Source organism: Enhydra lutris, unplaced genomic scaffold (genome assembly GCF_002288905.1).
Source record: "Enhydra lutris kenyoni isolate GAN:26980312 unplaced genomic scaffold, ASM228890v2 scaffoldscaffold5, whole genome shotgun sequence".
Lineage (NCBI taxonomy): Eukaryota > Metazoa > Chordata > Mammalia > Carnivora > Mustelidae > Enhydra > Enhydra lutris.
In genome coordinates, this window is record NW_019154089.1 from 32020392 (window position 1) to 32043706 (window position 23315).

Sequence of the window (23315 nt, forward strand, 5' to 3'; positions counted from 1 at the left end):
TTTAAGATTTACTTGAGAGAGAAAGAGAGCATGAGTTGGGGGAGGGGAAGAGGAAGAGGGAGAGAGAAAATCCTCAAACTGAACTACTCCTTGCCCCACAGATCATGAGACTTGACACAGGGCTTGATGCCAGGACCCTGAGATCTGGACCTGAACTGAAATCAAGAGTTGGTGACTTAACCAACTGAGTCACCCAGGTGCCCCAACAGGAATGAAATAGTATCAAGCATAATTCTCAACTCCAATAATATGAAACTAGAAATAAATTACACAAAGGAAACTAGAAAAATTCACAAATATGTGGAGATTATACACCATGCTACTGAACAACCAATGAATTGAAGAAGAAATTGAAAGAGAAATGAAGAATATGTGGAGACAAACAAAAATGGAACTATAACATACTGAAATTTATGGAATGGAGCAAAAGCAGTTCTGAGAGAGAAATTCATGGTGACACAGACCCACACCAAGAAATGGGAAAAGGCTCAAATAAATAACCTGAACTTAAATCTCAGGAACTAGAAAAAGAAGAACAAGCAAAGACTAAAGTTAGCAGAAGGAAAGAAATAACAAAGATCAGAGCAGAAATAAATGAAAGAGAGACTAAAAACATAATAGAAAAGATTGATGAAGCTATAACTTTTTGTTTTGTTTTGTTTTTAAATAAACAGAATTGAGAAACCTCAACTAGACTCATCAAGAAAAAAAGGGATATGGCTTAAACAAATAAAATCAGATCTGAAAGTGGAGATGTTACAACTGGTACTACAGAAATACAAAGGATCATAAAAGATGACTATAGATAATTATTTGCCAACAAACTGAACAACCTAGAAGAAATAGGTAAATTCCTAAAAAATCATGCAACCTACCAATACTGAATCATGAAGAAATAAAAATCTGAACAGACTGGTTACTAGTAAGGAGACTGAATCAGCAGTCAACACTACCCATTGGACAAAAGTCCAGATGCAGATAGCTTCATTGGTGAATCTAGCACACATTCAAAGAATTAATACCAATCCTCAAACTTTTCCAAAAAATAGAAGAAGAGGGAACTCTTCCCAATTCATTTTATGAGGCCAGCATCACCCTGATATCAAATGAAACAAGGATGACACAAGAAAAGATTATTATAGGCCAATGCCCCTGATGAACATAGACGCAAAAATTCCCAACAAAATATTAGCAAACCAAATTCAACAACACAGTAAAAGGACCATACACCAAGATCAAGTGGGACTTATTCTCGGAATGCAAGGATGGTTCAACATCTGCAAATCGGTCAATGTGATAACACCACATTAACAAAATGAAGGGTAAAAATCATATGCTTATCTTAATAGATGTAGAAAAAAGTACAACAAAATTCAACATCCATTTAACATTGAGACAAAAACTCTCAAAAGGAGGCACCTGGGCGTTTCAGTCAGTTAAGTATCTGCCTTGAGTTCAGGTCATGATCCCAGGCTCCTGGCATTGAGCCCCACATCCAATTCCCTGCTTAGCAGAAAGTATGCTTCTCCCTCTTCCTCTACCATTCTCCCTGCTTGTATTCTCTCTTTTTCTCAAATAAATAAAATCTTTAAGAAAATAAAACTCAAAAGATCATGTGTAGAGGAAACATACCTCAGTGAAATAAAAGCCATCTAAGATGAGCTCACAGGTAACATCATATTCATGCTTTAAGATCAGGAACAAGACAAGGATGCCCACTCTCCAATTTTGTTCAACATCATATTAGAAGTCCTAGCCAGAGCAATTAAGCAAGAAAAAGAAACAAAAATCATCCGAACTGGAAAGTAGCAAAACTGTCAATTTTTACAGATGGCATGATAGTATGTATAGAAAATCCTTAAAAAACCTGTTAGAATTAATAAATGAATTCAGTAAAGTTGCAGAATACAAAACCAATACACAAAAATCTGTTGCACTTTTTTAAAAAATATATTTTATTTATTTATTTGACAGAGAGAGAGAGAGAGATCACAAGTAGGCAGAGCAGCAGGCAGAGAAAGAAGGGGAAGCAGGCTCCCCACCAAGCAAAGAGCCCGATGCAGGGCTCGATCCCAGGACCCTGGGATCATTACCTGAGCTGAAGGCAGAGACTTTAACCCACTGAGCCATCCAGGCACTCCTGTTGCACTTTTATATACTAATAATGAACTATCAGAAAGACAAATTAAGAAAACAAGCCCTATTTATAATTGCATCAGAAAGAATAAAATACCTAGAAATAAGTTTAACCAAGGAGGTGAAAGGCCTGCATGTTGAAAATTCTAAGACATGAAGGAAAGAAATTGAACACAATACAAATATATGGAAAAATACTTCATGCTCATGAATTGGAAAAATTAACATTGTTAAAATGTCCATAACTACCCAATCAGCCACAGCAACTTCTTCCTATCTACAGACTCAATGCAATCTCTGAAAAATGCCAATGGTGTTCTTCATATATATAAAGCAATCAATCCTGGGGTGCCTGGGTGGCTCAGTGGGTTAAGCCTCTGCCTTCCGCTCAGGTCATGGTCTCGGTCCCCTGAGAATGAGCCCCACATCAGGCTCTCTGCTCAGCAGGGAGCCTGCTTCCCCCTCTCTCTCAGCTTGCCTCTCTGCCTATTTGTGATCTCTCTCTCTATCAAACAAATAAATAAATAAATACATCTTTTAAAATATATTTAAATTTATTTAAATTATATTTATAAAATTTTTAAATAAATTTTATAAATTTTATATATTTTATAAAAAATATATTTAAATTAAAAAATAAATTTAAATATATCTTTAAAAAAATAAAGCAATCAATCCTAAAATTTGTACAGAACCACAAAAAAACCTTGAATAGCCAAAGCAATCTTGAGGAAGAAAAACAAAGCTGTAGGCATCACACTCCCTGATTTTAAACTCTATTACAAAAATATAGTAACAAAATATTATGGTATTAGCATAAAAACACATGGACACATTGATCAATGGAACTGAATAGAGAGTCCAGAAATAAACTTACACATCTTGTCAATTAATTTACAACAAAGGAATAAAGAATATACAATGGGAAAAGCACGGTCTCTTCAATAAATAGTTTTGGAAAAACTAGACAGGCACATGAGAATGAGATCTTATACCATACACAAAAATTAATTAAAAATGGATTAAAAACTTGAATATAAGACCTGAAACCATGAAATTCCTAAAAGAAAACATAGGAAGTAAGATCCTTGACAAGTTTTGGTGATGACTTTTTAAATCTGACTCCCAAAACAAGGGCAAAAATAAACAAGTGAAACCACATCAAACTAAAAGGTCAAGAAATGGGCAGAATACATGAACAGACACTTCTCCAAAGAAGACATACAAATGGCTAAAAGGCACATGAATAACTCTTCAACATCACTAGCTATCAAGGAAATACAAATCAAAACCACAAAGAGATACTAGCTTACATCAGTTAGAATGGGAAAAATTAACAGGACAGGAAATAGCAGATGTTGGCAAGGATGTGGAGAAAGGGGAACCCTCTTGCACTGTTGCTGGGAATGCAAGCTGGTACAGCCACTCTGGAAAACCTCATGGAGTTTCCTCAAGACATTAAAAATAGAGATATCCTATGATCCAGCAATTGCACTAGGTATTTACCACAAAGATATAGATGTAGTGAAAAGAAGGAACACATGTACCCCAAAGTTCATTGCAGCAATGTCCACAATAGCTAACTGTGGAAGGAACCGAGATGCCTTTCAACAGAAGAATGGATAAAGAAGATGTGGTTCACATATACAATGGACTATTACTCAGCCATCAGAAAAGATGAATACCTACCATTTACATCAACATGGATGGAACTGGAGGGGATTATGCTAGGTGAAATAAGTCAAGCAGACAAAGGCAATTATCATATGGTTTCACTCATATGTGGAACATAAGGATTAGTGCAGAGGACCACAAAGGAAAGGAGGGAAACCTGAATAGGAAGAAATCAGAGAGGGAGACAAACCATGAGAGACGCTGTACTCTGGGAAACAAGCTGAGGGTTACAGAAGGGAGAGGAGTGGGGAGACAGGGTAACTGGGTGATGGAGACTAATAAAGGAGGGCACGTGTTGTGATGAGCACTGGGTGTTATATGCAACTGATGAATCATTGAACACTCTCAAAAACTAATGATGTACTATATGTCGGCTAACTAAACATAATAAAAAATAAAAAAATTAAGAAACTTCTACAAAGCAAAGGAAACCACCAACAAAATGGCAATACAATTACTAAATGGGAGAAAGTAACTGCAAATCATATGTCTCATAAGAGGTTAATATCTAAATTACATAAAAAACTCATACAACTCAACATCAAAAACCAAACAATCCAATTAAAAATGGGCAGAAGATCTGAACAGGTATTTTTCCAAAGATGACATTCAGATGGCCAACATGTACATTAAAAGATGCTCAACATCATTAATCATCAGGGAAATGCTAATGAAAACCACAATGAGATACTATTTCACATATGTTGGAATGACCTTTATCAAAAAGACAAGAAATAACAAGTATGGGAAAAGATGTGGAGAGAAGGAAATCCGTGTGCACTGTTCGTAGTAATGTATACTAGTGCAACCACTATGGAAAACTGTATAGCAGTTCCATAAAAAATTAAAAATAGAACTACTACACAATCCAGCAATTCCACTTCTGAGTATTTATCCAAAGAAAATGAAAATATTGTCTCAAAAAGATATATGCAACCTCATGTTCATTTCAGGATTATTTACCATAGCCAAGATATGGAAACAACCTAAATGTGCACTGATGGATAACTGGGTAAAGAAATTGTTAATATATATCACATTTTATATAAAAAATATATAATAAGTATGCATTTATAAATATATATTATATATAATATATGTGAGATATACTACATACATTATTATTGCATCTATTAATATTATTATATATATTATTCAACTATGAAAAAAGAATGAAATTTTGCCATTTGTAATAACATGGATGGACTTCAAGGGCATAATGCTAAGTGAAATAAGTCAGTCAGAGAAGGAATGATACCATGCGATCTCTTTTATATGTGGACTCGAGAAACAAAAAAATAAAACCAAACTCATAAATACATAAAACAGATTAATGGTTGCCAGAAGCAGGGGGTGGGGAGTGAGAAAAATGAGTTAAAGTATTATTAAACATTAAAGAAAAACTTTCACTAGACTAAAGAGCAAGGAGATGAATAGGAAAAAAGAACAATAATTGGCCATTTATGTTCAACTCTAGTAGAACTCAGGGAAATACAACACATAATAAAATTGAGAATGCACTTACCCTATTTTATTGCAATTCTTTTTTAGGTATATACTATTAGAGAGGCTCTTGCATATGTGAACAAATAGATATGTACAAAGAATCTCACCAAAATTGTAATTGGAAAAATTGGAAAATCCCAAATTCTCATTAATAGGGAAATACATGAGTAAATTATAGTATTTCTTTTTTAGTTTGAATTTTATTTTTTTATTTTTTATTTTTTTAGTAATTTATATTTATTTTCTCTTCAAATTTTTATTTAAATTCCAGTTAGTTAACATACAGTGCACTATTGGTTTTAGGAGTAGAATTCAGTGATACATCAATTACATACAACACCCAGTGCTAATCATATCAGGTGCCCTCCTTGATATCCATCACCCATCTACCCTATTCCCCCCTTCTATCAACCCTCAGTTTGTTCTCTATCTTTAAGAGTCTCTTATGGTTTGTTTCTCTCTCTCTTTTCTCTCCCTCCCCCAATATGTTCATCTCTTTTGTTTCTTAAAGTCCACATATGAGTGAAGTCATATGGTATTTGTCTTTCTCTGACTGACTTTACTTAGCATAATACCCTCTAGCTAAATTGTGGTATATTTTAGGGGCACCTGCGTGGGTCAGTTGGTTAAGCATTTGCCTTTGGCTCAGGTCATGACCCTAGGGTCCTGGGATCGAGCCCCACATCGGGCTCCCTGCTCAGTGGGGAGTCCGCTTTTCCCTCTCCCTCTACCCATGCCCTTGATTGTGCTCACCCTTGTTCTCTTTCATTCTCTCTCTCTCTAATAAATGAAATCTTAAAAGAAATAAATTGTGGTATTTTTTTTAAAAAGAAGGGAGGAAGGAAAAAAAGGAAGGGAGGAAAGAAGGGAAGGAAGGAAGAAAGAAAGAATGAATGAATGAACCAGTAGATATGGGATCAAGCATGAATAGGGCCAGAAGGCATAAGTAAGAAGTGCAAGCTGATAACCTAGATTTCCACAAAGCCCACATGTATTATACTAGTGCTTCTCTAGTGCCTCCACTCACATCTAGTGCCATGTTTCAGGGAGGTCCCTTATGACCAGCTAGCAGAGGAGAAAAAGGCCAAGCATGGTTCATGGGTCAAACACTCAATATGTGAATACAAGCTGAAAATGGACTGCATGTTACTGCCTCACTCAGGAATGTCCCAGAAAGGCAATGGTGAGAGGAATTCCCCTCAGTGGGCAGAGTTATAGGTGATGCTAATAGTCATCCACTCTGTTTGGGAAGAAAGTGGGTTGGAGAGAGAAAGTTTCAAAGATCAGGACCAAAGGGGTATGAGGAAGAAGTATGTGGATGAACTACAGGAGTAGGAACAGATAGTAAAAACCTTTGATTCAGATACTAATAACTATCAGAGAGTATCACAGTAGAAGAGGTACTGGCAAGGAAATAGACCAGATGCCTTGGCAAAGTGACATCATCCAACCTCTGTCACTGACCACTTCAGTGCCAGTACAGTGTGACCACAAATGGAACAGTCATGGTGGTTGAGATGGAGGATAGGCATTAGCCCAATAGTAAGGGAAGCCACTCAGGAAGGCAGATCTAGCTATTGCCAATGCCAATGTGTAACTTTCCAGCAAAAGATACCACACTGAGGCTCCAATCTAGCTACCATTCCAGATTAGCCAACTCTCTGGTGATAAGTTGATTCTATTGGATTCCTTCCAACCTGGAAGTCACAGCAATTCACCTTGATGCAAATTGAAAAATTCTCTTGGTAATGGATTTGCTTTTCCTTCCCATAAGTTCTCAACTAGCTCCACTACATGAAGACCCAGAGAGTTTGGTCCATCAGCAGGGGATTATTAACACTGCCTCAGACCAATGAAGAAAGGCAATGGGCAAATGAAAGGCATGGTCTTGCACATACCTTACTCTTAAAAGCTGATGGCCTGACAGAGTGATAGAATGGCCTCTTGAAGGCATGCCTGAGGGACCAGCTTAGAGATGATACAAAGGTCGAAGGCAGAAGGAAGAGCCAAGGTGGTGAGGCCCACATGAAGACAAAGGCTGGGAGTCAGAGTGCAAAATCCGTGGTCCCTAAGGGCAAGAATGGTGCTGCTTTTCCAGCCAAAAAGAAGGAAAGCCACATTCTTAAATAGGTCATTGTCCATGTGGCCAAGAAGAGGACCAAAGCCAAGGCCACTGCTTCTCCCAAGGGTGGCAGGTCTAAGACCATGCCTGAATCCCTGGCTGGAAGACAAAGGCCCCCAAGGGCCTGAGGAGGCTGGACATACCCACCAAGACCTCATTGTCCAAACTGGCCAGTAGGAAGGCAGAGACTGAAAGCTAGAGCTGGGGTGGAGACACAGAGATCCTGCCTGAGTTTTTATTCCCCCAATAAATTCTCACTCTATTTATTTCATTGTAACCTATTTATTAATAGAGGCTTTGTTCCCCCCGCCCACACACACAAAATACACCCTAATTCAATGATTATTATATGCTGCTATGCCCACAACAGTAGAATACGTGGGTCCTGGAACTAAGAAATGGAATTGGAGTGGTTCTGCAAACTATCATTCCCAGAGACCAACCTGGGGAATTTGCGCATACCATTTTCCAAAATTCATGTTTTTCAGACCTATGGGTCCTGGTTCTAAGAGTGCAGTGCTTCCACCAGATGACACTATAAATGTTCTATTAGACTTTAAGTTATGATTGCCACCCTATCTCTTTAGGCTTCTTATACCAACAACCCAACAGGCAAAGAAGTGTCACCATTCTGCAAATGGTCATCAGGAAGAGGTATATTTGGCACCCAGGTGATCTCCAAGAGCATCTCTTGGTATTCCCTTGCCAAGTTTGAAGGTCAATAGACAAGTACAGCTGTCCCAACCTGAACAGAGTGAGCAGAGGCTCAGAGTTATCCAAGAAGGTCTGTGATCTCACTGGGTAAGAAACTAAGCAAAAGATATACTACCCGGAGGAGAAAGGAGTGGGAAAGAAATGAGTTACAGTTGACTCTCAGACCAGCTACCATATCAGAGACAGCAGTCCACTCAAATTATCATGCTCTTTTTGGGTTTCTCCAGGAAGAAGAACAAAGAATCCAGGAGGAATTGGTGCCATTTAATGAGCTTATTATATGAACCAAGCAGGTCTGAAGAGTGTATACAATTAACTAGTGGAGTCTGTGCCTGTACCCCAGTTCACTCTTCAATATCAAGCTAGCCATTGCATCAGTATCTAGAAGTGTTGTCTGCTGATGCTCCAAGCTGTGCCCCTTCCCAAGAATTGCCCTTTACTCAAGTATATGGCCTTCTCCTTGAGGGTAGTCTGGTTGGTGCAGGATTATGGGGTCAGACAACCTTACCCCACTTGGGACATCTCTGAAGTGTTACCCCAGCTATATGATATTTTTGCAACTACAGAAGAGATTCCCCCCCTTTTTTTCTTTTTCATATTTCTTTTTAATGTAAGTTATATTTAATAATACAAAAGAACTTAAATATAAAAAGGGAACATATGAAAAATGTATACATTAGGAAAATAATAAAAGAAAACTAGGAGAACTATATTAATAATAGACAAATTAGACATAAGGCAAAAAACATTAATAAAGATAAAAAGGGTCACTGTTAATAAATGTTTCTACTCACCAGAAAGACATAATTCTAACCTGATATGGACCCAATTAATAGCTTCAAAATGTATACAGTCAAAATGTGCAGATTTGCCAAAGCCTTTTATAAATCTACCACAATGAAAAACATTCTCGGGGTGCCTGGGTGGCTCAGTGCGTTAAGCCTCTGCCTTCGCCTCAGGTCATGATCTCAGAGTCCTGGGATCAAGCCCCGCATCGGGCTGTCTGCTCAGCGGGGAGCCTTCTCCCCCCTCTCTCTGCCTGCCTCTCTGCCTACTTGTGATCTCTTTCTTTGTCAAATAAATAAATAAAATCTTTAAAAACACACAAAACAGAACATTCTCAGTAATTGGTAGGTTAAGTATACTAAAAAGAAAATTAGGATACAGAAAATCTTAACAACACAATTAACATAAAAGTCAACAAATTAAAAGGATTAGTTTGTTAATCAAAAAATCCTCTGACCACAATGCAACTAAGTTAAAATTCCAAATATTTTTTAAAAACCCAGAAAAATATACAATGTCCATATATTTGAGAATTCAAAAGCATATTAAAATCATTAATGGTCCATGTGAAATCATAATAGAAATTAGAAATTTTCAGAATTTAAAACTGAATGTCAATTAAAATATTACATATCAAAGCTTTCAGGGTTTTGTGACAGCAACAATTACTAGGAATATATGTAACCAGCTTTAAATATACATTTTGTTTATTTTTCTTTTCTTTCCTTTTTTTTTTTTAAGTAATCTCTACACCCAACTTTGGGCTTGAACTCACAACCGGGAGATCAAGAGTTGCACGTTCTACTGACTTAGCCTGCCGAGTGCCCCTAAATACACACTTTGGAAAAAAAAGGCTAGAAGTAAATGAATTAGGCACGCAGTTTAATTAAGAAACCAGAACTGGGGAGGTGGGGAGTCAAGATGGCAGAGGAGTAGCAGACTGAGATGACATCGGGTCGCAGGTATTCAGCTAGACAGTTATCAAATCATTCCGAATACGTACAAACCCAATAGGAGATCGAAGAGAAGAAGAGCAGCAATTCTAGAAACAGAAAATTGACCACTTTCTGAAAGGCAGGATGTGCGGAGAAGTGAATCCAAAGTGATGGGAAGATAGACTGCGGGGGGAGGGGCCAGCTCCCAGCAAGCAGTGGAGCAGCAGAGCACAAAATATGAACTTTAAGTAGTCTGCTCCACTGAGAGTCATTGCTTCGAGGCTAAGTGGGGCTGGAGCCCTTGCAAGGACAGCATGGTCTCAGGTCCCACGGTGTCACAGAAGGATTGGGGGTATCTGAGTGTAGCAGAGCTCGCAGGTATCAGAGCGGGGAAGCTGGCTATAGAGATGGAGCTGAGGAATGAGCTCTCAGCTTGGGGTTACCTTAAACTGTGATCCGCGGCACAGTAAGGCCACTGCTCTTTGAGCGGGGACCCGACAATTGGCAGATCCGGGGAGACCAAACTTCATCCGCCAGAAGAGCAGAGTGGCAGGATCTGCTGGGTTTGGAGACTCCAAATGGGTCTTTGTGCCAGAGACAGAAAGGCTCAGTCACAGGCTGGGTGAGCTTGGATCATGGCCGGAGACCAGGGAGACTGGAGTAATTAACAGCTTTTCTCTGAGGGCGCATGAGGAGTGGGGCCCCAAGCTCTCGGCTCCTCCGGCTGGAGATTGGGAGGCCGCCATTTTCATTCCCGTCCTCCAGAGCTTTAAGGAAAGCATTCAGGGAACAAAAGCTCCTGGGAGTGAACCCAAGCAGATTACTTAGCCCAGACCCTGGCAAGGGCTGCACAATTCTGCCTCGGGCAAAGATGTTTGAGAATCACAGCAACATGCCCCTCCCACAGAAGATCAGCAAGAACATCCAGTCAAGACCGAGCTCACTGATCAAGGAGAACAGGGGAATTCCAGTGGAGGGGAAAGCAAAGCATGGAATTCATGGCTTTCTCCCCATGATTCTTTCATCTTGCAAAGTTAATTAAAATTTTTTAAGTTTATTTTTTTCTTATTCTAATTTTTTTAACTTTTCCGCTTTCCTCTTTTAATGATTTTTAACTAGTTTATCTTAAAAATATCTTTCTAAAAAAATCTTTTAAATACTTGATTATTATAGTCATATTTTATTCTTTATTGTATCTAACTTTATTTTTTTTTGTATACATATAGGTTGTTTTTTTTTTTTTTTCTAAAAAATTGTGGGATAGAGATGTGTATAATTCTGATCTCAGGCTGATTTCATGGGTGATCAGAGTTCTTTGGCAGTTAGAATGGCCAAAATTAGCAAGACAGGAAACAACGTGTGTTGGAGGGGATGTGGAGAAAGGGGAACCCTCTTACACTGTTGGTGGGAATGCAAGTTGGTGCAGCCTCTTTGGAGAACAGTGTGGAGATTCCTCAAGAAATTAAAAATAGAACTTCCCTATGACCCTGCAATTGTACTACTGGGTATTTACCCCAAAGATACAGATGTAGTGAAAAGAAGGGCCATCTGTACCCCAATGTTTATAGCAGCAATGGCCACGGTTGCCAAACTGTGGAAAGAACCAAGATGCCCTTCAACGGACGAATGGATAAGGAAGATGTGGTCCATATATACTATGGAGTATTATGCCTCCATCAGAAAGGATGAATACCCAACTTTTGTAGCAACATGGACGGGACTGGAAGAGATTATGCTGAGTGAAATAAGCCAAGCAGAGAGAGTCAATTATCATATGGTTTCACTTATTTGTGGAGCATAACAAATAGCACGGAGGACATGGGGAGTTAGGAGAAGGGAGTTGGGGGAAATTGGAAGGGGAGGTGAACAATGAGAGACTATGGACTCTGAAAAACAATCTGAAGGGTTTGAAGAGGTGGGGGGGTGTGAGGTTGGGGGAACCAGGTGGTGGGTATTAGAGAGGGCACTGATTTCATGGAGCACTGGGTGTGGTACAAAAACAATGAATACTGTTATGCTGAAAATAAATTTTAAAAATGATTATAAAAAAAATGTGGGATACAATTTCTTCTAATAGATCAAAATATACCCCAAATCTAGCACAGCAGTCTGTTCTAGTCTCCAGCCTGAGCAAATTCTCTCCTTTTTTTTCTTTTTCCAACCAACATATTGTATCAATTCCTTTTTTGGAATTTTTTTAAACTTTCATCATTACAGTCATATTCCACCCCTTCATCATGTTTACCCTTATTTTTGTGTGTATATATATATATATATATATATATATATATATATATATATATATGTATATATATATATATAAGTTTTTCTTTCTTTAAGATTTTGGGAGGTAGTTTCTTCTAGGAGACCAAAATACACCCAAAATCAAGTGGGTGGCTTTGTTCTATTCACCAGTCTAGTGTATGTATGTATATATATAAATATATCAATGTATATCTATATATATGTATATCTATATATATGTATATATGTATATATATATATATATATATATATATATGTATTTTTTTTTTTTTTTTACTTTTCTTAAAAATTTTTTAAAATTTCTTTTTACCATCTTTCTTCTCACCCTGATTTGGGGTCTCTTTCGATTTGGTCAGTGTACATTTCTCTGAGGTCTTTGCCACCCTTTTAGTATTTTTTTCTCTCGTTCATATATTCTTATCTGGATAAAATGACAAGGCAAAAAAACTCACCACACACACACACAAAAAGAACAAGAGGCAGTACCGAAGGCTAAGGACCTAATCAATACAGACATTGGTAATCTGTTAGATCTAGAGTTCAGAATGATGATTCTCAAGGTGCTAGCTGGGCTCGAAAAATGCATGGAAGATATTAGAGAAACCCTGTCTAGAGAAATAAAAGCTCTTTCTGGAGAAATAAAAGAACTAGAATCTAACCAAGCTGAAATCAAAAAAAGCTATTAATGAGGTGCGATAAAAAATGGAGGCTCTTATTGCTAGGATAAATGAAGTAGAAGAGAGAATTAGTGATATAGAAGACCAAATGACAAAAAATAAAGAAGCTGAGCAAAAGAGAGACAAACCACTATTGGACCACAAGGGGAGAATTTGAGAGATAAGTGATACCATAAGATGAAATGTATTAGAATATTTAGGATTCCAGAAGAAGAAGAAAGAGAGAGGGGGGCAGAAGGTATATTGGAGTGAATTATTGTAGAGAATTTCCCTAATATGGCAAAAGGAACAAGCATCAAAATCCAGGAGGCACAGAGAACACCCCTCACCCTGTCATCTAATAGTAAAACTTACAAGTCTTAGTGACAAAGAGAAAATCCTGTGGGGCGCCTGGATGGCTCAGTGGGTTAAAGCCTCTGCCTTCAGCTCAGGTCATGATCCCAGGGTCCTGGGATCGAGCGCCACATCAGGCTCTCTGCAAAACAGGGAGTCTGCTTCCCTTCCTCTCTCTCTGCCTACCTCTCTGCCTACTTGTGATCTCTGCCTGTCAAATAAATAAATAAAATCTTAAGAAAAAAAAAAAAAGAAAATCCTGAAAGCAGCTTGGGACAGGAAGTCTGTAATATACAATGGTAAAAATATTAGATTGGCAGCAGACTTGTCCACAGAGACCTGACAGGCCAGAAATAACTGGTGTGATATATTCAGAGCACTAAACAAGAAAAACAAGCAGTCAAGAATACTATATCCAGCCAGGCTATCAGTGAAAATAGAAGGAGAGATAAAAAGCTTCCAGGAAAAACAAAAATTAAAAGAATTTGTAAACACCAAACCAGTCCTACAGGAAATATTGAAAGGCGTCCTCTAAGAAAAGAGAGAGCCTAAAAGTAGTAGACCAAAAAGGAAGAGAGACAATATACAGCAACAGTCACCTTACAGGCAATACAATGGCACTAAATTCATATTTTTCAATAGTTACCCTAATGTAAATGGACTAACTGCTCCAATCAAAAGACACAGGGTATCAGAATGGATTAAAAAAAAAAAAAAACCATCCATATGCTGTCTGCAAGAAACTCATTTTAGACCCAAAGACTCCTCCATATTTAAAGTGAGGGGGTGGAAAAAAATTTACCATGCTAATGGACATCAAAAGAAAGCTGGGGTGGCAATCCTTATATCAGATAAATGAGATTTTAAGCCAAAGACTATATAGTAAGAGATGAAGAAGGATGCTATATCATACTCAAAGGGTCTGTCCAACAAGGAGATCTATTTTAAATATCTATGCCCCTAACATGGGAGCAGCTAACTATATAAACCAAATAATAAAAAAATTAGAGAAATACATGGACAATAATACAATAATAGTAGGGGACTTTAACACGCCCCTCACTGAAATGGACAGATCATCCAAGCAAAGATCAACAAGGAAATAAAGGCCTTGACAGACACACTGGACCAGATGGACATCACAGATATATTCAGAACATTCCATCCCAAAGCAACAGAATACACATTCTTCTCTAGTGCATATGGAACATTCATCCTGGATCACAAATCAGGTCTCAACTAGTACCGGAAGATTGAGATCATTCCCTGCATATTTTCAGACCACAATGCTCTGAAGCTAGAACTCAATCACAAGAGGAAATTTGGAAAGAACCCAAATATATGGAGGCTAAAGAGCATCCTACTAAAGAATGAATGGGTCAACCAGGAAATTAAAGAAGAATTCAAAGAATTCATGGAAACAAATGACAATGAAAACACAGTCATTCAAAAATCTGTGGGACACAGCAAAGGCAGCCCTGAGAGGAAAATATGTAGCAGTACAAGCCTTTTTCAAGAAACAAGAAAGGTCTCAAGTACACAACCTAACCCTACACCTAAAGGAGCTGGATAAAGAACAACAAAGAAAGCCTAAACCCAGCAGGAGAAGAGAAATCATAAAGATCAGAGTGGAAATCAATGAAATAGATACCAAAAAACCAGTAGAACAAATCAACGAAACTAGGAGCTGGTTCTTTGAAAGAATTAATAAGATTGATAAACCCCTGGCCAGACTTATCAAAAAGAAAAGAGAAAGGATCCAAATAAATAAAATCATGAATGAAAGAGGAGAGATCACAACCAACACCAAAGAAATACAAACAATTATAAGAACATATTATGAGCAATTATACGCCAGCAAATTTGACAATCTGGAAGAAATGGATGCATTCCTAGAGACGTATAAACTACCAAAACTGAACCGCAAGGAATTAGAAAACCTGAACAGACCCATAACCAGTAAGGAGATTGAAGCAGTCATCAAAAATCTCCCAAAAACAAGAGCCCAGGGCCAGACAGCTTCCCAGGGGAATTCCACCAAAAATTTAAAGAATTAATACCTATTCTCCTGAAACTGTTCCAAAAAATAGAAATGGAAGGAAAACTTCCAAACTTATTTTATGAGCCCAGCATTGCCTTGATCCCAAAACAAGACAAAGACCCCATCAAAAAAGAGAATTACAGACCAATATCCTTGATAAACACAGATGCGAAAATTCTCACCAAAATACTAGCCAATAGGATCCAACAGTACATTAAAAGGATTATTCACCATGACAAAGTGGGATTTATTCCAGGGCTGCAAGGTTGGTTCAACATCTGCAAATCAATCAATGTGATACAATACATTAATAAAAGAAAGAACAAGAATTATATAATACTCTCAATAGATGCTGAAAAAGCATTTGACAAAGTACAGCATCTTTTCTTGACCAAAACTCTTTAAAGTGTAGGGATAGAGGGTACATACCTCAATATTATCAAAGCCATCTATGAAAAACCCACCATGAATATAATTCTCAATGGAGAAAAGCTGAGAGTTTTTCCGCTAAGGTCAGGAACATGGTAGGGATGTCCATTATCACCACTGCTATTCAACATAGTACTAGAAGTCCCAGCCTCAGAAATCAGACAACAAAAAGAAATGAATGGCATCCAAATCCGCAAAGAAGAGGTCAAACTATCACTCTTTGCAGATGATATGATACTTTATGTGGAAAACCCAAAAGATTCCACTCCAAATATTCTAGAACTTGTACAGGAATTCAGTAAAGTGTCAGGATATAAAGTCAATGCACAGAAATCAGTTGCATTTCTATACACCAGCAACAAGACAGAAGAAAGAGAAATTAAGGAGTCAATCCCATTTAAATTACACCCAAAACCATAAGATACCTAGGAATAAACCTAACCAAGGAGGCAAAGAATCTGTACTCAGAAAACTATAAAGTACACTTGAAAGAAATGGAGGAAGACACAAAGAAATAGAAAAATGTTCCATGCTCATGGATTGGAAGAACAAATATTGTGAAAATGTCGATGCTACTTAAAGCAATCTACACTATGCTACTTAAAGCATTCTGCACGTTTAATGCAATCCCTATCAAAATCCCATCCATTTTTTTCAATGAAATGGAACAAATAATCCTAATAAATATTTATATGGAACCAGAAAAGACCCTGAATAGCCAGAGGAATGTTCAAAAAGAAAGCCAAAGTTGGTGGCATCACAATCCCGGACTTCAAGTTCTATTACAAAGCTGTCATCATCAAGATAGTATGGTACTGACACAAAAACAGACACATAGATCAATGGAAGAGAATAGAAAGCCCAGAAATGGACCCTCAACTATATGGTCAACTAATCTTCAACAAAGCAGGAATGAATGTCCAATGGAAAAAAGAGTCTCTCTTCAACAAATGGTGTTGGGAAAATTGGACAGCCACATGCAGAAAAATGAAACTGGACCATTTCCTTACACCACACACAAAAATAGACTCAAAATGGGTGAAAGATCTCAATGTGAGACAGGAATCCATCAAAATCCTTGAGGAGAACACAGGCAGCAACCTCCTTGACCTCAGCCGCAGCAACTTCTTCCTAGAAACATTGCCAAAGGCAAGGGAAGCAAGGGCAAAAATGAACTATTGGGACTTCATCAAGATCAAAACCTTTTGCACAGCAAAGGAAACAGTCAACAAAACCAAAAGACAACTGACAAAATGGGAGAAGATATTTGCAAATGACGTATCATATAAAGGACTAGTGTCCAAAATCTATAAAGAGCTTAGCAAACTCAACATCCAATGAACAAATAATCCAATCAAGAAATGGGCAGAGGACATGAACAGACATTTCTGCAAGGCAGACATCCAGATGGCCAACAGACACATGAAAAAATGCTCCACATCACTTGGCATCAGGGAAATGCAAATCAAAACCACAATGAGATATCACCTCACACCAGTCAGAATGGCTAAAATTAACAAGTCAGGAAATGACAGATGCTGGCAAGGATGCGAAGAAAGGGTAACCCTCCTACACTGTTGGTGGGAATGAAAGCTGGTGTAGCCACTCTGGAAAACAGCATGGAGGTTCCTCAAAAAGTTGAAAATAGAGCTACCTTATGACCCAGCAATCACACTACTGGGTATTTACCCCAAAGATACAAATGTAGGGATCCAAAGGGGTATATGCACCTAAATGTTTATATCAGCAATGTCCACAATTGCCAAACTATGGAAAGAACCTAGATGTCCATCAACAGATGAATGGATAAAGAAGATGTGGTATATACATATGATGGAATACTATGCAGCTATCAAAGGAAATGAAATCTTGCCATTTGCAATGATGTGGATGGAACTAGAGGGTATTATGCTGAGTGACATAAGTCAATCAGAGAAGGACAGTTATCATATGATCTCCTTGATATGAGGAATTTGAGGGACAAAGTAGGGGACTTGGGAGGTAGGGAAGGAAAAATGAAACAAGATAGGATCAGTAGGGACACAAACCATAAGAGACTCTTAATTTCAGAAAACAAACTGAGAGCTGCCGGAGGGAGTGGGGTATGGAGAGGGTGGTTAGATTGTGGACATTGGGGAGGGTATGTGCTATGGTGAGTGCTGGGCAGTGTGTAATCCTGACGATTCACAGACCTGTACCCCTGGGACAAATAATACATTATATGTTCATTAAAAAAAAAAAAAAAGAAACCAGGACTGAGTTGGGATATCCCTAGGAATGCAAGGGTAACTTAACATTAAACTTCAATTAATGTAGTTGATTATACTGACCAATTAAAAGAGAACTAATCACTTGACTCATCTTAATAGATGCAAGGGGAAAAAAAGATTAGATGAAGTTCCCCATCCACTCTGAACCTTGAAAACATACCAAGTGAAAGAAGCTGAATACAAAAGATTCCATGATTGTGTAACTGCATGTATATAATGTGTCCAGAAGAGGCAGCTTCATAAAGATAGAAAGTAGATCAGTGGTTGTCAAGGAATATAGGAGGAGAGGTAATGGCTAGTGATGGCTAATGGGTAGGAGGTGTCTTTCTGGGGTGATGAAATGTTCTGGAACAGTGGGGATGGTTGCATAACACAGTGACTATAGTAAAAACCACTGAATTGTACACTATCAAATGGTGAATTTTATGTAAATCATATCTAAATTTTTTTAAAGTAATAAACTACTGACACAAATAACACATGGATGAATGCTTAAAAACCTTATACTGATGAAAAGAAGCCAGACATAAGAGTACAACGAAGGCAAGTCAAGTTAAATTCTAAGTACAGAGACAGGAACCAGTGGCAACCTAAGGCAATCAGACAGAGGGTAACTTTTGGGGCTGAAAAATTAAAATAAATAAAGCTCAGCATCCACTCATGTTAAACACTCTTAGCATACAGGGGTAGAAAGAACTTCCTTAGCCTGATAACACATATCAAAAAAACAAACAAACAGGCAAGAAAAAGACCTCACCGACAAAGATTTGAGATAATGGTAAAATAGTAAAACCATTCAGTCTGGTGCTGAAGATCCTATTCTATGTGCTAAGGTGGTAAAAAGCAAAAAAGGTATACAAAAGCATGAAAACTGAAAAGGAAAAAACAAAACAATTAGTATTTGAAGATAACATTATTGTCTCCAGAGAGAGCCCCAAATAATCCACAGATAAGTTATTTTAATTAATTAGGGAGTAATGTATTTCACCCAAGTCTTATAGAAGTCCATTTCTTCAGTCAACCTGCTGGAAAATATAGCTTGGCCGCTGAGAATTCCATTTTGCTAACTGAACCAAAGATATTCACAGTGTTGATGATTTGTCAAAATCCTCCATGCCCTCTCCATCCTGATGGCAAGTCATTGCGGGTGGGTGGGGGTTGTTTTAGCCTCAGACACTGAAGCTGTGACTTTTTTCACAATGAAAAATATTCCATCTTCATTGGTCATTTTCTCTGCATGGAGACCTGAGTAGGGTCAAGGTGGGGCCAAAAGCGCCAATGCTTTTGTGGGTTGGACCGAACCTGGCACATCTGAACTCAGAAATTTTTTCTTTCCCTCTTTGGTGCCTGGGAAGCTCTTTGCTGCACAGTCTTTGTAGAGCAGAATTCAGGAGGAAACGGTTCCTTTGGAACAACTATGATTTTAGGATTATAGAGGATCCTTGGAGGTCGTAGGAAGATAAAACTGTTAAAATGATGTCAAGGTTCTGATTTAACCCCACTAAAGCTAAAGATTTCCAAGTGCTTAAACAGCTTTATGTGTAAGTAACTATCCATTTAACGTGGTATAAATTCTCATGCAGAGAGAGACTGCAATTTCTGCAGGTATCCGTGATTTATCATTATTTTGCTCCCAGGGGTAAAAACAGACTATCAGCAACATAAGAACCCAAACTGAAAAGAGGAAAAATACATAATTTAGGCTTTTAAAAAATCCTTACATGATTTAGTCAATTCCAAATCAGTCTTTCAGTTAGTCCTGTTACAAAATTCTAGATTTTAAAAAAGCTGAATGATTATGTAACTGGTCCAACTGGAAGATTCAAGCCAACCTCCCTTCTTTGCAAGTGAGGAAACTGATTACAAGGTGGATCGTTTAAATGAGCAAATAAGGGGGTAAATTCTGTGGTGAACTGGAGAGCAGATGCCTCACCCAAAGGAAGCAGCTGTTACCCATTTCCTGCTGACAGTTGCCTTAAGGGATTGTGGACCCACTGGGGCCACATATTCTGATGTTGTCACAGGAAGCCAGGAATTAAGATTTTTTTTTTTAATGAAGTCCCTTGATTTTTAAAGGTCGGCTCATTTCCTCCCCCACAAATACTGTACAGGTTATAATAAAGATATCTGTTATCTGTTTGTCGGAATTGATACATAAGCTGCCATTTTATGGCTTCGGGATAAAATGATTGGCCCAGTCAGGTGCAGGCCTAGATGAAAAAATCCAGTGTCTCCAAAGAAGACATAAAATAGTCAACAGGTACATGAAAATGTTCTCAACATCACTAATTATCAGGGAAATACAAATCAAAACCACCATGGGATATTGCCTCACACCTCCTGGAATAGCTATTATGTAAAAGATAGGAAAATAAGCGTTGGAGGTGGAGAAGAAGGACCCCTTGTGTACTGCTGGTGGGAATGAAGTTGGTATAGTCATTCTGGAAAGCAGTATGGAGTTCTCAAAAAATTCGAAACAGAATTACCATATGAGCCAGCAATTCCACTTCTGGGTATTTACCCAAAGGAAACAAAATCACTGTCTTGAAAAGACATCCTCACCCCATGTTCACAGCAGGATTATTTACAATAGCTAAGATATGGAAACAACCTAAGTGTCCATGGATGGATGAATGGATAAAGAAAATGGTGTGTGTGGGGGGGGGGGTGGGTGTGGGTGTGTGTGGGTGTGTGTTAGAATGTTGTTCACTCACCAAAAACACCCCAAAAACAAAAACAAAAAAAACCCCAAATCCTGACATTAACAACACTATGGGTGGATCTTGAGGGCATTATGCTAGGTGACATAAGTCAGACAGAAAATGATGTGTCCTATATGATCTCATATATATGTGAAATCTAAAAATAAGCCAAACTGGGGATGCCTGGGTAGCTCAGTTGGTTAAGCATCTGACTTTGGCTCAGGTCATGAACTCAGGGTCCTGGGATCAAGTTCTGTATCGGGCTCCTCCCTCTGCCTGCGACTCCCTCTGCTTGTGTGCTCTCTCTCACTCTGACAAATAAATAAATAAAATCTAAAAAAAAAAAAAAAGAAAGAAAGAAAGAAAAGAAGAAGCAGCCAAACTCAAAGCACAGGAAACAGATTGGTGGCTGCCAGAGGCAGGGGTGGGCGAAATGTGTGAAGGTGGTCAAAAGTACAAACTTTCAGTCATAAGATAGATAAACCCTGGGGGTGTAATGTACAGTGTAGTGACTATAGTTAACAATACAGCACTGTATGTTTGACAGTTGCTAAGAGAGATCTTAAAATCACTCATCACACACACACACACACACACACATTTGTGAATCTGTGTGGTGATGAATATCAACTTACTGTGGTGATCACTTTGCAATATATACATAGATGGAATCATATGTTGTACACCTAAAACTAATACAATGTTGTATGTCAATTACATGCCAATTAAAAAAATCCAGTCTCCCAGATTCCACACCAGGGCTCTCTTGGCCCCAGATTGCCTGTCTGGAACATGCCAGATTTTAAATTCATCATTGTTTCCCTTATTATATTTCCTAAATGAGATATGCCTTTCTTAAACATACACATTAAAATAGAATCTCTAAAGTTGGGCAGGAAACCATACAGGAAGGGAAAGGAAAGAAAAAAATTTGTAGAAAAGAAAATAATACTGAATTGAATTACAATTAGCAAGGAAGTGTCTGACTTAATTTTCCATGTATTTAGAAATATAGAGCATATATTTCCAGAGAATGTTTTGTATTTACAGCATGTCTGTCTAGTTATGTGGCTGCAATGTAATTGTTTTCCTGCTGAGAATTATGGCAGTGAAGTTACTCTGGGCCCTATTACAGCTAATTATAGTCTTGCTCTGGAATTTAAGAGCTCCCCTGCAAAGCTCCCTGCTCACCAGTTACACACAACGGACCTGGAGAGCATTCTGATTTTACATGTGATTGTCATTCTCAGGCTCCTGCTAGAAATATGACATTTGGATGTGTAAGGGTATAAATTACCAGAAATGAGTCTAGGTTGATTGGAACAATTCTGACTTTCCATTATATGAAAAGGAACACCACTGCAAAAAGAATACATATATATATATATATATATATATATATATGTATTTCAAACGAGGTCCAGAGAACTAGAGCTACAGATTCTCCCTGGTCTGATGTCTACAAAGAATGCAAGGGTGTGACCTGGGTACACAGCTTCTCTGGGATATCCCAGTTTGAGCAGAAGCATGTAAGTTCACCACAATAAAGATAAAAAAATCTCTCTCTTTAATTAATAAACTTCCTGGGGTCTCAGAGCTGAAAGACAGGGGTTCTTTCCAGCAATGTCACTTACTACCCTGGGGATATGTTAACAAATCCCTCTAGTTGTTTAAACTGCATTTTTTTTTCTTGTTTGTGAAATAGGGAAAGGAATGCTTACCCTGTATTCATTCCAAAGCTGCTATGAGCACTGAGTTAGACGGTGAAGTCTAATCAGATTAAGGTAGCAGACCTCTTTTGGCTACTACTGTCTTAGGAACTGGAAGGTTACACAAAGTTTTGAGGAGTAAGATGTGTGGCATTGGACCCTGTTAGCCTTGGAAAGCCTTCAAGACAGTGAGGACCGTAAGCACTTGTTGGAATTGTAAGGATTAAATGACAGTGTGCATAGAAAGTGCTCAGCCCGGTGTCTGCCTCACAGAAAGACGTTAATAGCCTTTCTCTTCTGCATTCATATTATAGTGAATTACTGAATCTTTTTTTATTGTATTACCAGTGGGCAATTTGCATACACAGGACATCAACTAAGATCAGCACTTCTATTTTTATGGCTGTGATCATTGATTTTTCACCAAAAATTGAAAGATTTTTGTTTAAAAAAAATCAAACAGTGCACACAAAGTTTCATGGGTTTTAGAAACAAAGCAAAGAAGCTAAATTCAGAACTTTTGATCTTGAAAGGGTCTGTTTTACTGTCTTCCCCAGAGCACATCAGAAGAAGAATGAAGGGGATAGGGAAGTTGGAAATTTTTACCTCGAAAAATCCTCGGTGGCAGGGAGGGATATTTCTCCCCTCCTTTTTCTAATCCATGCCTTTATAACATCTATTTCTTAATTTTATCAAAGTGGTTTTCTGTATGGTTTAGAAGGTGAGGAAAGCACGAGGCTTAGACACAGAAGGAGCCCTGCTCCTCCAGCTCCAGCTCTCACAGGGAGCTGCCTCCACATCTCTGATGTTTCTTCTGTTATTTATCCTCCATGTTCTAGATAGCATGCTTATACTGCCATTCTTGATTTATTTCCCATTTCTTATTATTTATTGACTTCCTTCAGAGAGCATTGGTGCTCTTGCTCTCTGAAGCCGTTTCTTCCCACTCCAGTCCCTTCCCTCCATCCTCCCAGTGAAGCCACATAATACTTTTTAGGCTAATCAATAGCAGTGTT